This window comes from Balaenoptera borealis, assembly GCF_965194805.1.
Source record: "Balaenoptera borealis genome assembly, chromosome: 8".
NCBI lineage: Eukaryota > Metazoa > Chordata > Mammalia > Artiodactyla > Balaenopteridae > Balaenoptera > Balaenoptera borealis.
Genome location: NC_138865.1, coordinates 11,780,485 through 11,797,605, shown reverse-complemented (window position 1 = coordinate 11,797,605; position 17,121 = coordinate 11,780,485). Strand labels below are relative to the sequence as shown.

At 36.0% G+C, this 17,121-nt stretch overlaps 1 protein-coding gene across 7 annotated transcripts in view; it reads right to left on the bottom strand.

The window, feature by feature from the left end:
• ADRA1A (adrenoceptor alpha 1A) overlaps positions 1–17,121 on the bottom strand; it is a 121,513-nt gene extending 104,392 nt beyond the window's left edge. For all 7 annotated transcript variants that reach the window (XM_082402836.1, XM_082402841.1, XM_082402837.1 and 4 more), the window contains exon 1: positions 1–17,121. This exon is cut by the window's left edge. The gene's annotated coding sequence lies outside the window, so the exon portion shown is untranslated.

Sequence of the window (17,121 nt, the reverse complement as noted above, 5' to 3'; positions counted from 1 at the left end):
TCTTTAATTAGTTTTTTCAGTTAAACTTTTTACTTTTAGATAGTTGTAAATCACATGCCATTGTAAGAAATAATACAGAGAGATCTCATGTAGTCTTTACCCAGTTTCCACACTGATAAAGTCTTGCAAAGTCATAGCACAATATTACAATCAGGATGTTGGCCCTGACAGAGTCAAGATACAGAATAGCCTCACCCCACAAAGATCCCTCATGTTGCCCTTTTATAGCTGCTCAGATTCCCTTTCCCACCTCACCTGTCCCATTCCCCTGACAATAACTAATCTCTAAAATATGTCATTTCAAAATATTATCAAAGGAATCATGCAGTATGTGACCTTTTTGGGTTGATTATTATGTCTCAGCATAATACCCTAAATATTCATCTAAGTGGTTGCATGTAACAATAGTTCATTCCTCTTTATTGCTGAACAGTATTTCAAGGTATAGATGTACCACAATTAGTTGAACTACACCTTTTGAAGGACACATGCGTTGTTTTCGGTTTTGGGCTATTACAGATAAAGGTGCTATCAACATTTGTGTACAGGTTTTTATGTGAACACGAGTTTGCATGTTTCCCAGATAAATGTCAAAGAGTGCAATTGCTGGATTGTATGGTAAGTATATGTTTAGTTTTATAAAAAACCACAAAGCTATTTTTCCAGAGTGGCAGTACCATTTTACATTACCAACAGCAATGTATGAGTGATCCAGTTTTTCTACCTCCATACTAGTATTGTCACTCTCTTTTTTATTTTAGCCATCCTGGTAGGTGTGTTAGTGATATATCACTGTGGTTTTAATTTGCATTTCCCTGGTAATTAGTGATGTTGAGCATCTTTTCATGCACCTATCGTCCATTTGGATGTTTTCTTTGGGAAAACAAATGCCTATTTAGTTCTTCTGCCAATTTTACAATCAGATTTTTTTGTTGTTATTGAGTTGTATGAATTCTTTATAAATTTTGATTATTAACCCTTTGTTCAATACATGATTTGCAATTTTTTCTCCCATTTCATAGGATGACTTTTAATTTTGTTGACTGTGTTTCTTTTGCAGTACAGAAGCATTTAAATTTGGTGTAATCCCACTTTTTGATTTTTGTGGTTTGTGCTTTTGGTGTCATATCCAAAATATCATTGCCAAGACCAATGTCCAGGAACTTCTTCCTTATGTTTTCTTCTAGGAGTGTTATGGTTTCAGGTCTTATGTCTTTGATCCATTTTGAATTTCCTCAGTCTTTAGCTTTACTTTTTAACAAAAGCAAAAGTTCTTCTTAACAATAAAATCCGATATGTCAATTTTACCTTTCACAGCTTGTGTTTTTGTCATCAAGTCTGAGAACTCTGCCTAGCCCAGAGATGCTTTCCCATGGTTTTTTTTTCTAAAAGTTTCATAGTTTTAACTCAGTTTTTAAACATCACACTTTTAGTTTCCATTAGTATTGGTTTTGTCTCTTTAAAGAAACTTATCTTTATATTGTTGATTTCAAATTTAATTGCTTTGGTATCATAACACATGTTACTGTGCTTACTGTTCCAATAATTTCTGCTCTTTCCTTTCCTTTTTCTTTTTCTACTTCATTTGGTTTTATTCTGATGTTATTTTTTCTGTCACATTGGACATACACAAATTGGACATTTTATTAGTTTCTTTTCAAACCAAACACCATTACAGCAAGAAATTTACCTCTCAATTCCACTTAACACTCTCACAAGGTTTGACTTGTTATGTAGTGATTTCATAGTCATCTAGTTTGAAACATTTCACAGGTTCCAATACGTTTTTTTTTTTTCTTATCCGTGAATTAATTAGGAGTGTGATTTTTCTTTGTATCAAAATTTTAAGCTATTGTTTTAATGTTGATACATAATTTGATTACATGATGCCTAGGAAAATAAATCTATATGATACTGAATCTTTGAAATTCCTCAGACTTTGTAACAGCATATGATCAGTTTTGAAAGGTTTCATATGTGCTTGAAAAGCATGTATATTCTTTATTTCTTGGGCACAGGAATCCCAAACACATTAATTTTATTATGAAAATTCTACTTACCCTTACTAATTTTAGGTCTACTTGGTCTAAAAGTTTCTGATGTAAGTGACTTAATGTTTTCCACTATGATTATGGATATAACATTGTCTCCTTATAATTCTGACAGTTGTTACACTGTGTATGTTGATATTGTAGGCAGGTTCATCCAATTCATGATTATTCATTCCATAATATTCATAGTATTGAGGGGTAGAGCAAGAAAAATTCCCTGCCACATTATAATGTAATGTTCCTTTATTTTTCCTATTAAGGATCTTTACCTGAAATTTTATTTGGTCTGATATTAATATTATAACACTGGGTTTGTTTTAGGCAGCTTATTTCTGGTTTACGTTTTTCAAGACCTTTATTTTCAGCTTTTTGAGTCATTTTGTTATTGGACTATTCTGTACAGGTACTTCTGTGTAGATGCTATAATTCTTTACTTTTTTTCTAAATATAATTTGACAGTTCTGTATTTTAATAGGTAAGTTTCATCTGTTCACATGCATTATGATTATAGATTGTTTGGATTATTTTATCTGTTTTCAAAATTGGATTTATTTCCATCATATCATTTTGCTTTCTGACTATCATCACTTCTCTCTGTTTCCTCCCTGATTTTCCCTCTATCCACTGCATTAATAAAGTTATTCTTTATTCTTTCCTTCATTTAATTTTTTTTGAATTTTTTTTGGTATATTTTTTCCTATTCTGTTAGTAGTTACTATCAAATTTTTATTATTTGTAATTAAATATATGTTTTTCAAGCAAAAGCTAGAGTTATGCTGTGTTTCTCTTCCTCTCCTAAAACTAACCATTTTCCATGCTTTAATTACCCATTGAACTACACTTCCCAATTCTGCATTCTTGCCAATTAGAATTTAATTCCACCTTTTACAAATAAAAATTAACAATATTATAATTGAACTTACCAGCATATTTCCTATTTTTTCCTCACTTTGTTCACCCTTATCTATTTTTTTTCCTGTTCACTTTTCTTCCTCATTCAGTAAATATTTATTGAGAATTTCCTCTGTACCATGCATTATTTTAGGCAGTTGAAAAATATCAATGATCAAAGGAGACAAAAATCTCTTCTATAGATTTTTTTAAATTTTATTTATTTTATTTATTTATTTTTGGCTGCAGTGTGGTCTTCGTTGCGGTGCCTGGGCTTCTTGTTGCAGTGGCTTCTCTTGTTGCAGAGATGGGCTCTAGGCATGCGGGCTTCAGTAGTTGTGGCACATGGGCTCAGTAGTTGTGGCTCACAGGCTTAGTTGCTCCGTGGCATGTGAGATCTTCCCAGACCTGGGCTTGAACCCGTGTCCCCTGCATTGGCAGACAGATTCTTAACCACTGTGCCACCAAAGAAGTCCCTCTTCTATAGATGTTTAAATTCTTGTTAAAATATAATCTCTAATAGTTCTTTCACAGAAGTTTTATAATGATATAAAACTTTCTTCATGTGTGTATATCTGTGTATATAAAACTATATATTTTTATTTCATATTTACTCTTGAAAGATAGTTTCATTGGTGATAAAATTCTAAGTCAACATTTATTTTCTCTTTAGTATTTAGAAGATTAATCCTTTTTATGCTGTTATTCATTTTTGCTGCTGATAATTTTGCTATCAGTTTAATTGGCATTTGTTTGTAATCTTTTATCTCTCTAGTAGTTTTTATTTTTACCTTTTATATTCTGCAGTTTCATAAAAATGTGAATTTGTTTCTATTCTGTTGGGTACTATTGTGTCTTTTCAAAGTGAAGAGTCATGTAATCATTTCCGGACAATTCTTATCTATTATTCTTTGTTTAAACTTTTAAAATTGAAATAAAACACATATGCAGAAAAATGCACCAATTGTAAATGTGCAACTTGATGGATTATCACAGTGACCCAGGTTTTAAACAAAAACAGTGCCAATTCCCTAGAAGCCTCTTTCATAGGCAATTATCTTCTTCCCTAAAGGTAACCACTATCTTGATGTCTAACTTTATACTTACGTCTATTTTTGAATTTTATGTAGATCATACGGTACATATTCAATCATATCTAGCTTCTTTAGTTCAAGATTACGTTTGTGGGATTCAATCATGCTTTTCGTATAAATCATGTAGATCATTTATTGATGCTGTTTTATAGTATGTCAGTATATAAATAAGCCAATATTTATTTATCCTTTCTTTGTCCACTGTTTAGCTATTATGGATGATGTTGTTTTGAACTTTGTGTAAAGATTCTTGGTGCACATGGGCCAGAATTTCCATTGGGTATATTTCCTAGAAATGGAATCACGGGATCATAGGGCAAAGTGTAAATTCTAGAAGTTCTACTTTAGTAGATATTGACACATACTTTTCCACAGTACTTGTACCAGTTACACTCCTAACAGAGGTACAAGAGTCTCTGTTGTCAGTCTTCTTAATTTTAACCATTTTGGTGTGTATGTAGAAATAGCTTATTGTGGCTTTAGTTTGCGTTTTCCTGATTACTAATGAATTTGAGAAACTTTTCATATGTTTATTGGTCGACTATCTTTTTTGTGCAGTGTTTGTTCAGGTCTCTTTCTGAAATTTCTATTGAGTTATCTAATTTTCTTTTCTTATGAGGTTTTATTTTTTAAATAAAATTTTTATTGAGGGATAACATGTGAAAAAAACCCAGTAGAATCGTTAGTGTACAGCTAGCTAGATATTCACAAAGTAAACATCCTGATTAAGAAATACATTCTTACTAGAATCCCAGTAGGACCTTTCATGCTCACTCCCAATTAGTATTATCTCCATCCTTCCCAAAGTTAACAACTATACTAACTTCTAAGACCAGAGGTTACTTTCCCTATTTTTTTTTATATTTATATGATTGGAGTCCCAAGCATATATATATAATATATGGATATATTATATATATTTTGCTCTCCAATAAACCTCTGTAATGATAGAAACTTTTTTATATTCTGTGCTGTCCAATTTGGTAGCCACTAGCCACACATGGCTACTGAACACTTGAAATGTGGTTAGTGTGACTGAGTAGTCGAATTTTAAAATTTTATTTAATTTTAAATAATTAAATTTAAATAGCCACATGTGGCTAGTGGCTACCATGTCTAGCACATCTCTAGAATAATCCCTTGTATGAATATGCTACAAATTATTTATCAGTTCTACTGTTTATGGATGCAAGGATTACTGTAACGAAAAAGTTACTGTCAACATTTTTGCATAAGGCTCTTGGCACACCTATGTACACATTTTGTTGAGTGTATACCTAGGAGTGAAATTGCTGAATCTTAGCATACATGTATATTAAGCTTTAGTGGATAAATGCCAAATGATTTTCAAAAGTAGCTCATACTAATTTATTCTCATAGGTCAGAATATGAGAATTCTAGTTCCTTCACCTCCTCAAATATCTTTATCATTTTAGTCGTTCTAGTGGATGTGTATTGTCTCTTACAGCAAGTTTAATTTGCATTTAATTAGTGCATAATGAGGTTGAACATCTTTAAAAATGCTTTTTAATTATTTGGAATATCCTAATTTTGGAAGTCTCATCCATTTTTCTAATGGGTTGTATTTTTCTTATTGATTTGTGGGAGTACTTTATATATTCTGAATACCTGTGTTTCAGCAGTTATATGTATTGCAGATCGCTTCTCCTGAGGTATGGCTTGTCTTTTTACTTTCTTAATGCTGTCATTTGGTGGACAGAAGTTTCTTTTTTAATGTAACAGATGTATCCATATTTTCCTTTATGTTTCATACATTTTATACCCCAAGGCTGTGGAAATATTATCTCATCTTATCTTTTGAAGCTATATTATCTGCCTTTCAAATTTGGATCTTTAATCCACCTGGAATAGGTTTTGTGTTTGGTGATCAAGGTGAATTATTTTTCATGTGACCCAAATTATTTTTTTAATTTTCAATGTCCCAGAATCATTCATTGAAAAGATCATCCTTTCTCTACTACTCTGTAGTGTCATTTTGGTCTTAAATAAATTGAGTATGTAAGGCTAGCATCTGGTCTTATTCTGTTTTACTGGTCTATTTGTTTATCATTGCACTATATCAAACTGGTTAATTCCTGCATCTTTCCAGTAACTTTGATAGTGAAAGTTCTCTAATCTTGTCTTTCATTATTGTGTTAACTACATTTGGTCCCTTCACACTTCCATATAGACTTTGGAATCCCTTGCTAATTTCTGAAAAAAAACCCATAAAAAACAAACACACACAAACAACAAAACAAAACAAAAAAATCTCCAGTGGTAAACTTGGCTCTGGTGCATTTTGTTCCTTATTCTTTAGAGTAATAAAAGCTTTGCCTTTCTCTGTCTCTAAAATCTGGGTTCAACAAACCTGTTTAAAGCTTACTTACTACTTTGACCATATCTGTTTTTTAGATCCATAAAGATATCTCTCTTAGAGTATGGCTTTATATTTTTAGCCTTTTAAAATGTTTAATGTTTTGTATATTGTTGCTGTTTATAGGAGTGGGGAAGAGGAAGGGCAAATAAAAGCTGAAACTCACAGTGCCAGTTTGACTAGAAATCTACAATATGTTTTCCCTGCCCTAATTCTCACTCATGCCCTTTTCTCACCAGCTGCATTGAATTACTTGCCAATCACAAAGTTTTGTTCTCAGTGTTCATTCAGCCTTATTTGCTGCCATATCTACATGTGCAAATCAGCTCTGTATTTCAAAACTCAAAAGTTACATCTTCTATGACCCTTGCCCTAATAAACCCAGCCAAAATTAATCTTGCTCTTAAACTTCCAGAATTTTGGTAGTTATCACTTTGTACTTAATTTCAGAGTTACTTGTGTTTATCTCCTGTAATAAGGCTTATATTCTGTGAGGCGGGAACTATTTGTATTGTATACACTTTTGTATTATGTATGATTTCTAGTATAGTTCTTCGTCCATAGCTAAGGTGATCACACACTTCATTTTCTCAGGACAGCCCATGTTTATGCTGTCATCCTGACGGTCCAACTAGTTAGCACTTCTTTCTACTCTCAACATTGTCCTAGTGTATATGTGGCACTATTTGGTCTCCCTACCCATATTAGAAGCTCCCCCCCTTCAAAAGACGGAATTGACAATAACTTGGAAATTAAACTGCTGTTTGATAAAAGGAAATACCTCTAAGTGACTGAGAAAATAGCTGGTGACATTTATGAAGGAAGTCAGGAGGAGAAGATTTATGAGGTGGCTGATAAGTGTGATAAGTGTGGCTTGAATATGATGAGTTTGAGGTTGCTAGTGAGCTATGTGGCAGAATACAGTTCTACAGAGAATGCTGGGTAATAGTGGTGATTAAAACACTGGGTGTTGTTACTGTGAGCCACCTTCCTTTTTTCTTACATGGGGATTTAGCAGGAAGGAAAACAAAGTTCCTGTTCTCATGGAGCTTAAAATCTAACGGGAATAGGTGCATTAGACAACTATTTATAAGTATGAGTGATTTTGTTTTCTGGAGGATGGAGCTGAGGAGACAATTGCGTCAATCATAAAATGTTGGCAAATACTCATGTTTTCAGGGTGCAGTAAGGAAGAGGAGCCAGGGGAAAATAAAGAGCTGGGAGAATAAAATATTAAAAATTTCAGGCCTTTTAAAAAAAGCATCATCTGATGTCAAATACTAAGGGTTAAAAGGAAAGACTGAGGCATTAGAGATAATTTATTATACACATTTTGGAAATGGACACACTATTTGCTATCAACATTTACCACAATTTGTTGATGTTCTTCAATAACTTTTGAGGAGGGAGAAATACCTTAAGAGGCTCACGGGTGGAATATAATTTCATTTTTTGTTTTGTTTGTTGCCAAGTTTGGTGACATTTAAAAGCTCTTCAATTCCTGAATGTATTAGACAAGGTAGCATTGTGGTCACAATCAGCCAAACAGCATTTACTTGAATGTGCTTTTTCTCCTTACCAAATGTGTTATATTAACTTGCAGCAAAATTTTGAATTTCTCTTTTTCTAAAGAAATGAGTCTTCACTCATTTTAACTTCAGGAGGATAGAAGCTTTGGCATTTGAAAACAAATCTCTACAAATAGTTTTTGGAAAAATATATTTTTTTTCTTTTGTGGTTTTTCTACTTTGAGTTTGGAAGGTTAAAAACCACAATTTCTTTTCCATGCAAGTAATTTCCCACATAAACCAAATAACAGCTTCTAAGAAAAGTTCGAAGCTTTCGAATAATTTATGATTCAAACCAAATATTTCTTTGGGATTTTTCCCACACTCTATCATTGGAACTATATATATACAAACTAAACCATAATGTCATCAGAGTGATTCTATTTCCTAAGAGTTCAATAACATTAAGAGTAATAATAGCTAAAATTTAAATAAAGTTTATAGCTTACAAAGAACTTTGACGTACGGTTTGTCACTGGGGTATTTGAACGGCCCTATAAGATACTCATTTATTACTCATATTTTTAAGATGAGGTAACTGAAGCTTAAGAAGTCATCTGAGCTGGCCCAATCACACAGTGTCTTAGAGATAGAAACCTAGGTTTTCATAACCTAAATCCTTAACACATTTAAATAAGAAAAGGTCCAAAATAAAATGAACTTGTTGTTGGTTTGGAGGTATCAACAAAGTGAAAGAATAATGCTAACATCCAGCACATCCATTTGGTGTTTTGCAGGGTTGGTGAACTGTGACCCATGAGCCACATCTGGCTCCTTAAATTATTTTTTGTAGATGTCCTCCAGCTAAGAATGTTTTTATATTTTTAAGGTTTGTGAAAACAAGCATATAGAGAAGAATATGCAACTGATACGTGTGACCTGCAAAGCCTAAAATACTTAAAATTTGATCGTTTGCAGAGAAATTTTGCTGATCCCTGTTTTATGGCATGTTTGGTATTAGGCCTGCCTGGAGCCACGTGCTTCTCTGGCAGATGCTCCTCTAGCCTGAAGAGTTTGGGAGGAGGATAGTCTTAGGAGTTTTCAGGGCACCTCTGGCCTGTACTTCCCAGAAAGTCTCTAGGAACTGACCTGTGTGACTTCTGAAGATAAGGAACTGGTCCCCAGTGGAAAAGGGCCTGGCTTTCCCCTAGGCTTTTGCCTCAAGGGCAGGCTGGCTCTCCACCTTTGGTGAGGATAGGAGCAATTTTAGAGTCATTCTATATTTCAAACTATCCAATGATATTTTGGAACGTCTGGCTTAGAACCCTACATGAAGGTGGTAGCCTAAGGAGTATTTTCCAATAATGAGCACAAAAACAGGGTAGTTTTCCCATTCTCATACTAGTGGGGGGAGGGGGGATAAAGAGGTTGAAAAGGTTTCCTTCTATTTGAATTTTTTTTTTATTTTAAAATTTTTATTGGAGTCTAGTTGATTTACAATGTTGTTTTAGTGTCTGCTGTACAGCAAAGTGAATCAGTTATACATATACATATATCCACTCTTTTTTGGATACTTTTCCCGTATAGGTCATTACAGAGTATTGAGTAGAGTTCCCTGTGCTATACAGTACATCCTTATTTGTTATCTATCTTATATGTTTAGTAGTGTGTATATGTCAATCCCAATCTCCCTATTTATCCCTCCCCCTTTTATATATCATTTAAAATATTTGACATGGGACTCATAATTGAGAGGTGTAGTTTCTAAAGATGGCTTTTCCACAGACTTTTATTGAATACCTAGTATGGAAAGGCACTGTGCCCGAAGCCAGGAGTGTGAAGATGAATAACAGCTATACCTGCCCTTGGGGCTTCATGGACAGGACATGTAAATAACTGCATTAACACGTTACAATAAGTATTAAAGAGAAATTCAATGAAACAGATAAATGCTTTTTTAATATCAAATATGCCTGGATCTTGACAACACCCATAGCTTTTTACTGCTAAAATGAATTTTAGAGATAGCCTTATATCAATGACTAGGAAGTGGAGGTCCAGGAAATTCTGCAAACATTTACTAGGAACATACTGTATACCAGGAAGGCTTTTTGTCCTTCCACCTAAGAAAGTTCTGCAAATAAAATGGCAAGTAGCACCAACACCAAAAACCACTTAAGCCTCCAGTTAAGTATTGAACCAGGAATCCCACCACTGCCTAATGGCAACTCAGATGGGCGCTGGCAGCAACCAAATCTGTTTGCTGTGTCAATCTGAGAAAGTTATAAGGAAACCAGTGGTAATTCTCATCTAGCAATCAAAGCGAGTTTGGGAAAGTAAGAGGGTTTGGCAGAGGGAATGGCTGAGGCATTGACTCATGGATACATTTGTTACATGACAGCTACTTGGGCAGGCTCTGTTCTTAGTGTTTTGGATCACATGCAAATATAAGCTTTATCTGCTGCCATTGCAGACTGGCTCTGCTTTTTCACTTCCCAGTTTTGCTTACTCCCTTTCAGATGTCACAGCTTCTACTTTACACTGGAGCAAGAGAATCACCAAAACGAAACCTACCCATGGCAATTTTTTTCCCCTCTGTACTCAGAGATTCCAAAAGGAGCATTTGCTTCAATCTAAACTGGCCTCAAGTCCCTGGATGTTGCTGACCGGTGCTCACAGAATTACTCTCTCACGCTCTGGAGTTTCTTTGGCTATCAAGGCATTTTGAGTTGTCCCAGGCTTCCAGATGAATTATGAGAAATTGGCAGAGGGAGCAGTGGTATCAAAACCAGAGAAGCCGAAAGTGTTGATGCCAGGCCAAGTTCAAATGGAAATAGTCATTCTCCTTTTAGGCCAATGAAAACTTAGGTTTATGTGAAGCATTTAGAGGAGGGTTTCCTTCACTGTATCACCCAACAAATATTTACTGGGTGCAAATCCTGGGTGCAGCATGTACCCACTAAGAATCTCCTCCACTACATGGAACTAAGTGAGCTGGAAAAGTAAGTGGACTCTATTTCAAAGGTACAAGCAAAACTAATCAAAGACATTTTGGAATTTTCATATTTGTAGGAAGAAACGCAAATAGGTTCCAATCCCAGTTTGTGAGAAAGCTTATCCCCATGCTGTGCTGCAAACAGCTTGTACTTGTGGGGAGACACAGTGATGGCTTCTGACAGATGAATCATGACTTCAGGTGTGGGGTTATTGAAGAGGAAAAAATTCAGCGGTACAAGTGAAAAAATCCCCTTTGCTTTTTTATTATGTCCAACTCAAGTCAATTTATCCCAACTCATTTTTATGGCAGGCTGTCAATGTAAGGCGAGGCTTGTCTATTACATACTTTCAGGATGAATATGGGAAAGGGATGGATCAAAAGCCATTGAGGAAAGTGGGCTGTCTTCTGAGGACTTTCTTTGAGCTAATCTTTGTGGAGTTCAGTCAGAACCATAGATGCCTTTCCTGGGATTTTCAACCTCTCTGCTCCCTGAAACATACCACGGTTACCCAATAGCAGAGGGATTTGCAGCTCAATCCAAAGAAGGTAAACACCCCAGAGTCAGCTTGCAAACTAGGGCAAGTCACTTCATAACTCTGCCTTTACAGGAACAGATGTAGTCATATTTCTTTATTTTTCAGGTTAACACTTGCTCAAAACCCCACCTGCCATATTGGAAAGAAATCAGATAAATCTGTCTACATTCCCCACTACAAATTTTCCAAAACCCTAAGGACTTACACAGTCTTAAGGGAGGAAGGACACTGGTGTCCACTCAGTGTGCTCATACCGATGTCCACTCAGTGGAATGAATGGAAATCATGGGCTCTGTGACCAGACTTCCTGGGTTTGAATGCCAACTCTGCCATTTACTAGCTTTATGATCTTGGACAAGTTGTTTAGCCTCTCTGTACCTCTTTTTCCTCCATGGTGCAATGTATAGTAATAACACATTTTCACTGAGTCCCTGTGAGGATTAAATGAGTTAATCTATGCATCTTAGTGTGCTTGGGCTTCTATAACAAAATACCCTGGACCGTGTGGCTTAAACAGACATTTATTTCTCACAGTTCTGGAGGCTGGGAAGTCCAAGATCAAGGTGCCAGCAGATTCAGTATCTGGGGAGACCCCTCTTCTGGGTTTGCACACAGCCTCCTAGTTCCTATGTCATCATGTGGTGGAGAGATGGAGAGCTCTGGTCCCTCTTCCTCTTCTTAAAAGGACACTAATCCCATCATGGGGCCTCTGCCCTCATGACCTCATCTAAATCTAATTACCTCTCAAACGCCCTACCTCCTAATTCCATCAGAGATACCAAGAGATAATAAATGTTTGTTGTTTTCAGACACTAATTTTGGGAGTAATCTGTTAACCAGCAACAAGTAATTAATACATGGGTTGTTAAAGTTCTCTGAGGGCAGATGAGTGCCAGGTTCATACCAGGATGTTCCTATTTGGGCTTTTGTCTAGTTGATGCTCAGCTATTTTTCCAAGGTTAGAAGCACTATGACAGCGTGTTTGCTTTGGAGGAGCTCCCAGGATCAGCCCCACTGAAGAAACCAATCCTTTCATATGGAACCTTCCGTTCTTATCCTGAATACTCCTCTTGAGCTTGCACTCCACTTTTCTCAATGAAATTGTATTTCAGGGACCTCACTGTCCTGCCCTGTAACTGGGACTTGTTTGAGGTCATGTTGGTTTAACACATTAGAACTCCTTAAGTTCAAGTGTTGAGAAACCTGGGTGGTTTTCGTTCTTTCTCTTCCATAATCGCAGGTGATGACAACGAAAAATGAGTCATAAAAACTTATACTGATATCCCAGAGTTTAAACTACGCACTCAGGTTGGTAATCCTTCAAAAGATCTTAGTGTGTACTTTCCATTTACCCTACTGGTTGTATGTTTCTTTTTCTTGATTTTTGGCTTCACTATATTATTCCATTTATTTCTTCTCTTAGTTTGGAATTTATGCACTTTTTAACTCTTATTTTAGTACTTACCCTAGAAATTCAGTATGTGCACTTGAACTACCAAAGTCTAATTTTAATCGATCATTTTACCCTTCTCTGAAACAATAAAGGACCTAAGAACACTTGGCTTTCTTTTAATCCTCTCTTGACTTTTATGGTATTGTTCCCATTTAATTCAATCATAGATATAATATCCAAACAAGGCGTTATCACTGTTGTGATAACATCGATGCTCATTTTGGTTTACCTTTATATTTATCAGTTTTGTTGTTCTTCCTTGTTTTCTGCATCTTGAGCCTTCCATGTGGGATTACTTTTTTTCTGCCTTAAGACCTTTAGGATATCTTTTACTATAATCTTTTGGGGGCAAATTACCTCATTTTTGTTTACCTGAAAATATCTTTAGTTCAACTTGGTCCTTGGAGGAATTGAAGTTGAATTCTAGGTTGGCAGTTATTTTCTTTCGGTATTTTGAAGGTTTTTTTGTTCCACTGTGTTCTGATTCCTGTGAGGTAGACTATATCCTGTCATTCTTTTGAAGGTAGTCTGTTGTTTTAACTCTGACTGCTTTTAAGATTTTCTCTTTATCTTTAGTTTTCTGCAATTTTACTATGATGCATCTAAGTTTCAGTTTCTTTTTTATTTATTCCACTTGGAACTTACTGGGCTTCTTTTTTTAAAAAATTTATTTATTTTCTTTATTTATTTTTGGCTGCATTGGGTCTTTGTTGCTGTGCACGGGCTTTCTCTAGTTGCGGCGAGCAGGGGCTACTCTTCGTTGCGGTGCACAGGCTTCTTATTGCAGTGGCTTCTCTTGTGGTGGAGCACGGGCTCTAGGCGGGCGAGCTTCAGTAGTTGTGGCATGGGGGCTCAGTAGTTGTGGTGCACGGGCTTAGTTACTCCGCGGCATGTGGGATCTTCCTGGACCAGGGCTCGAACCCGTGTCCCCTGCATTGGCAGGCGGATTCTTAACCACCAGGGAAGCCCCTTATTGGGCTTCTTAAATCTGTAGATTGATCTCTATCATTGGTCTGGAAAAATTCTTAGTCATTATTCTTTCAATTTTTCTTTTTCTCCTTCTGGGACTTTAATCAACTATATATTAGAATTTGTTACTGAATTTCCCACATCACTTATCTGCTCTTTTTTTAATTTCATCATTTTATCACTCTATGCTTTTTTCTTGATATAATTTTTGACCTATATGTTACTTACTAATTCTCTTTTTTCAATTGTGTGTAACTTGTTGTAAAACATATTTAGTTAAATTAGTAAATTTCTAGAGTAACTACTAAAATAATAGCAAAACGGTGCTTAAGTTCCAAAATAATTAAATTCTTACTTTTGATTATTATACTTTTCAGTTCTAGAATTTTGGGGGTTTGTTTTCAATCACAAGATATTACTGTTATGTTCTAGTACAAGAAGCAATAGGACAGAGTTGTTCAGGAGGGTTTAGGACCAGGAAAACTTCAGGAGAGATGGGAGGAAGTTTGGACGCTTGTGCAAGTTCTGACACTTGAGGAGGGAAGCCCTAAGAGGCCAGTTAAAGCAGGAAAGAGCAGGAAGATGAGGTTCAGAACCACTGTCTGAGAGAGCCATCTAAAGTAGGACTACTGAGCATTGTCAATGGATGCTGAGCCTAGGAGTGATTTACTCTTTCCTATATTATATGCTGCCTGTTGGGTGTCACAGGCCTGTGGACAGGCACTAAATGAACTAGAAAGCAGGAAAAATCCCATTGCTGAAACTAATCCCTAATTGAGATAAGGAAACTAAACTTCCTTACCAAAAGACTACATAGGCTGATGAAAGTTTTGTGGTAAAGAAAAGTCATAATAAAAGTAATGTTTTAGTATTTCTCTTTCTCTCTGAGTGCAGTATTTTGCATTTTTCAACAATTCCACCTTCGGTAACCTTCATTATAAAACTGAATGCATTAAAAAAGGAAGGAAGGAAGGATGGATATTCATACTGTGAATCTAGAATGAGAAATGAGAATTGAATTTACAACTTTCAACTCTATAAATATCAACTGTGCAACCAATTTTGTTTTATAAGTTTAGGCATTTTGTAATTTTATAACCTGCCTAAATGCTTGCAGGGCCTTCCTGCTAAAATAAAGAACACACATCTAATTCATGTCATTTCTTCTATTCATTGTTAACATACCTCAGACATTTATAAATTAAAAGAAAAAGCAGAATTACTACATTAGAGAAATGCCAGTATAGCTCAATTAATGTATCTCTTGGGAATAAAGCATTTTTGGAGGAAATCTGCTTTGTTAAAAATGACAATGAAGGGCTTCCCTGGTGGCGCAGTGGTTAAGAATCTGCCTGCCAATGCAGGGGACATGGGTTCGAGCCCTGGTCCGGGAAGATCCCACATGCCACAGAGCAGCTAAACCTGTGCACCACAACTACTGAGCCTGCGCTCTAGAGCCCACGAGCCACAACTCCTGAAGCCCACACACCTAGAGCCCATGCTCTGCAACAAGAGAAGCCACCACAGTGAGAAGCCCGCGCACTGCAAGGAAGAGTAGCCCCGGCTCACTGCAACTAGAGGAAGCCCGCGTGCAGCAATGGAGACCCAACACAACCAAAAAAAAAAAAAAAAAAAAAAAAAAAAATGACAATGTAACTTCACTTCACTCTGGTAGAATCTAAGCAATGAGAAGTAGAAGAAATTTGAGTGCCATTAGGAAGAAGGGGCTGTGCTAATGTCTCATTGCTGAATGGTTGGTGGGGGCAGCATCTGAGCTGGGATGGGGCATAGGGATGGTGTTACTTACTGAAACTACTGTGATTCTATAGCAGCAGCAGGGACAACTGTGGTGATTGTGCCTGAGGCCACAGCAGATGCCCCAGAAGAAGTGGAGTTGGTGGCTCTGGAGTGGCAGCCATGTTGGCTTAGTAACATGTCGTGTGTGGGCAGGACAGAACCTAGGAATCAGGATGTACTTGTAGAATGGTACTTGGGAGTGAGAAACCAAAGGTTTCTTCTTTGGCTTCATCACCAACCAATTATGTAGCCTTGGGTAACTTGCCAACTATTTGAGGCAGCAATTTCCATATCTCTAAGTGAGGGTGTTGGAATAAATGTTCTCTAATATCTTTCACGGTTCTAAAATTCTCTGATATTATCTATGTATTCTCAAGCCTTATATTGTTCCTACTGCTGCAAAGCTTAAACTTCTTATAGTAAAAAAAAATTAAGTATAATGAGAAGTAGAAAAAAATGCTATCATAATCCTCTAAAAATTCCTCACTTACATTCAATAATTATTAACATTTTTGCGTTATCTATTTTTGCTTACTTTTTTAAAATTTGGATACCTTGACATTCACCCCTAAACAATAAAGACATTTGCTTACATAGTCACAGTACCATCATCACAACTAATAAAATTAATAACAATTCTTTGACCTTGCTTAATACTCAGTCTTTAGTCAGTTTTCCCCAAATGTGCCCAAAATACTTTCTACCTTTGGTTTGTTTGAACCAATTAGGGTCCACACATTTCATTGGGTTGTTATGCTTTAAAATTCTCTTTTAATACCAAGCAGTCTCCTCCACCTTTTTTTTGTGACATTAACTTGTTGAAGAAAACAAAATGTTTAAAGGCAAATAAGCTATTAGCCTGCATCCTCTCCAATAGTAGAGGTGCAATATTATGCTGCCTTGGGTTGGATTGTAAGCACCATTTAACTCAGAGTCCCCTCTCCGATAACCCCGTTCTCAGTAAGAAACAAAACAGAACAAAACTGACATCTTTGGCTCAGACAGCTGTGACTCAAAGTAACCAGCTCCTGTCCCCAGGCCCTGGGGTCACAATTCATCAGGGAGTCAGACTGGGGTGCAAGGTCAGTGGCTGATAACTGCAAAAGGAGACAGAAAGAAAATGTTTTCCTTGCTGAATGGCGAGAAATTTAATGGAGGACATTAAATCTGCAATATCATTTAAATTAGTGTCTACTTTATTAGATACAAGCTTAGAGTTTCTTTAGTCCTAGCGGAATTTTAACAACAGTCAGTTACCTTTTTCCATTACAAAAGCCATAATTTTTAATATGCTTCTTACGGATATTTTAACCAAGGACTATAATGTTTTTGATTTTATTGAACACGAGGAAGACGAGATTTTGGGAAGACTTTAAACTTTGATCAAACAATTTGGACTGAGGTTGTTCATTAGACAAGAGTCTCATTAGTAACCTCTTATGACAGT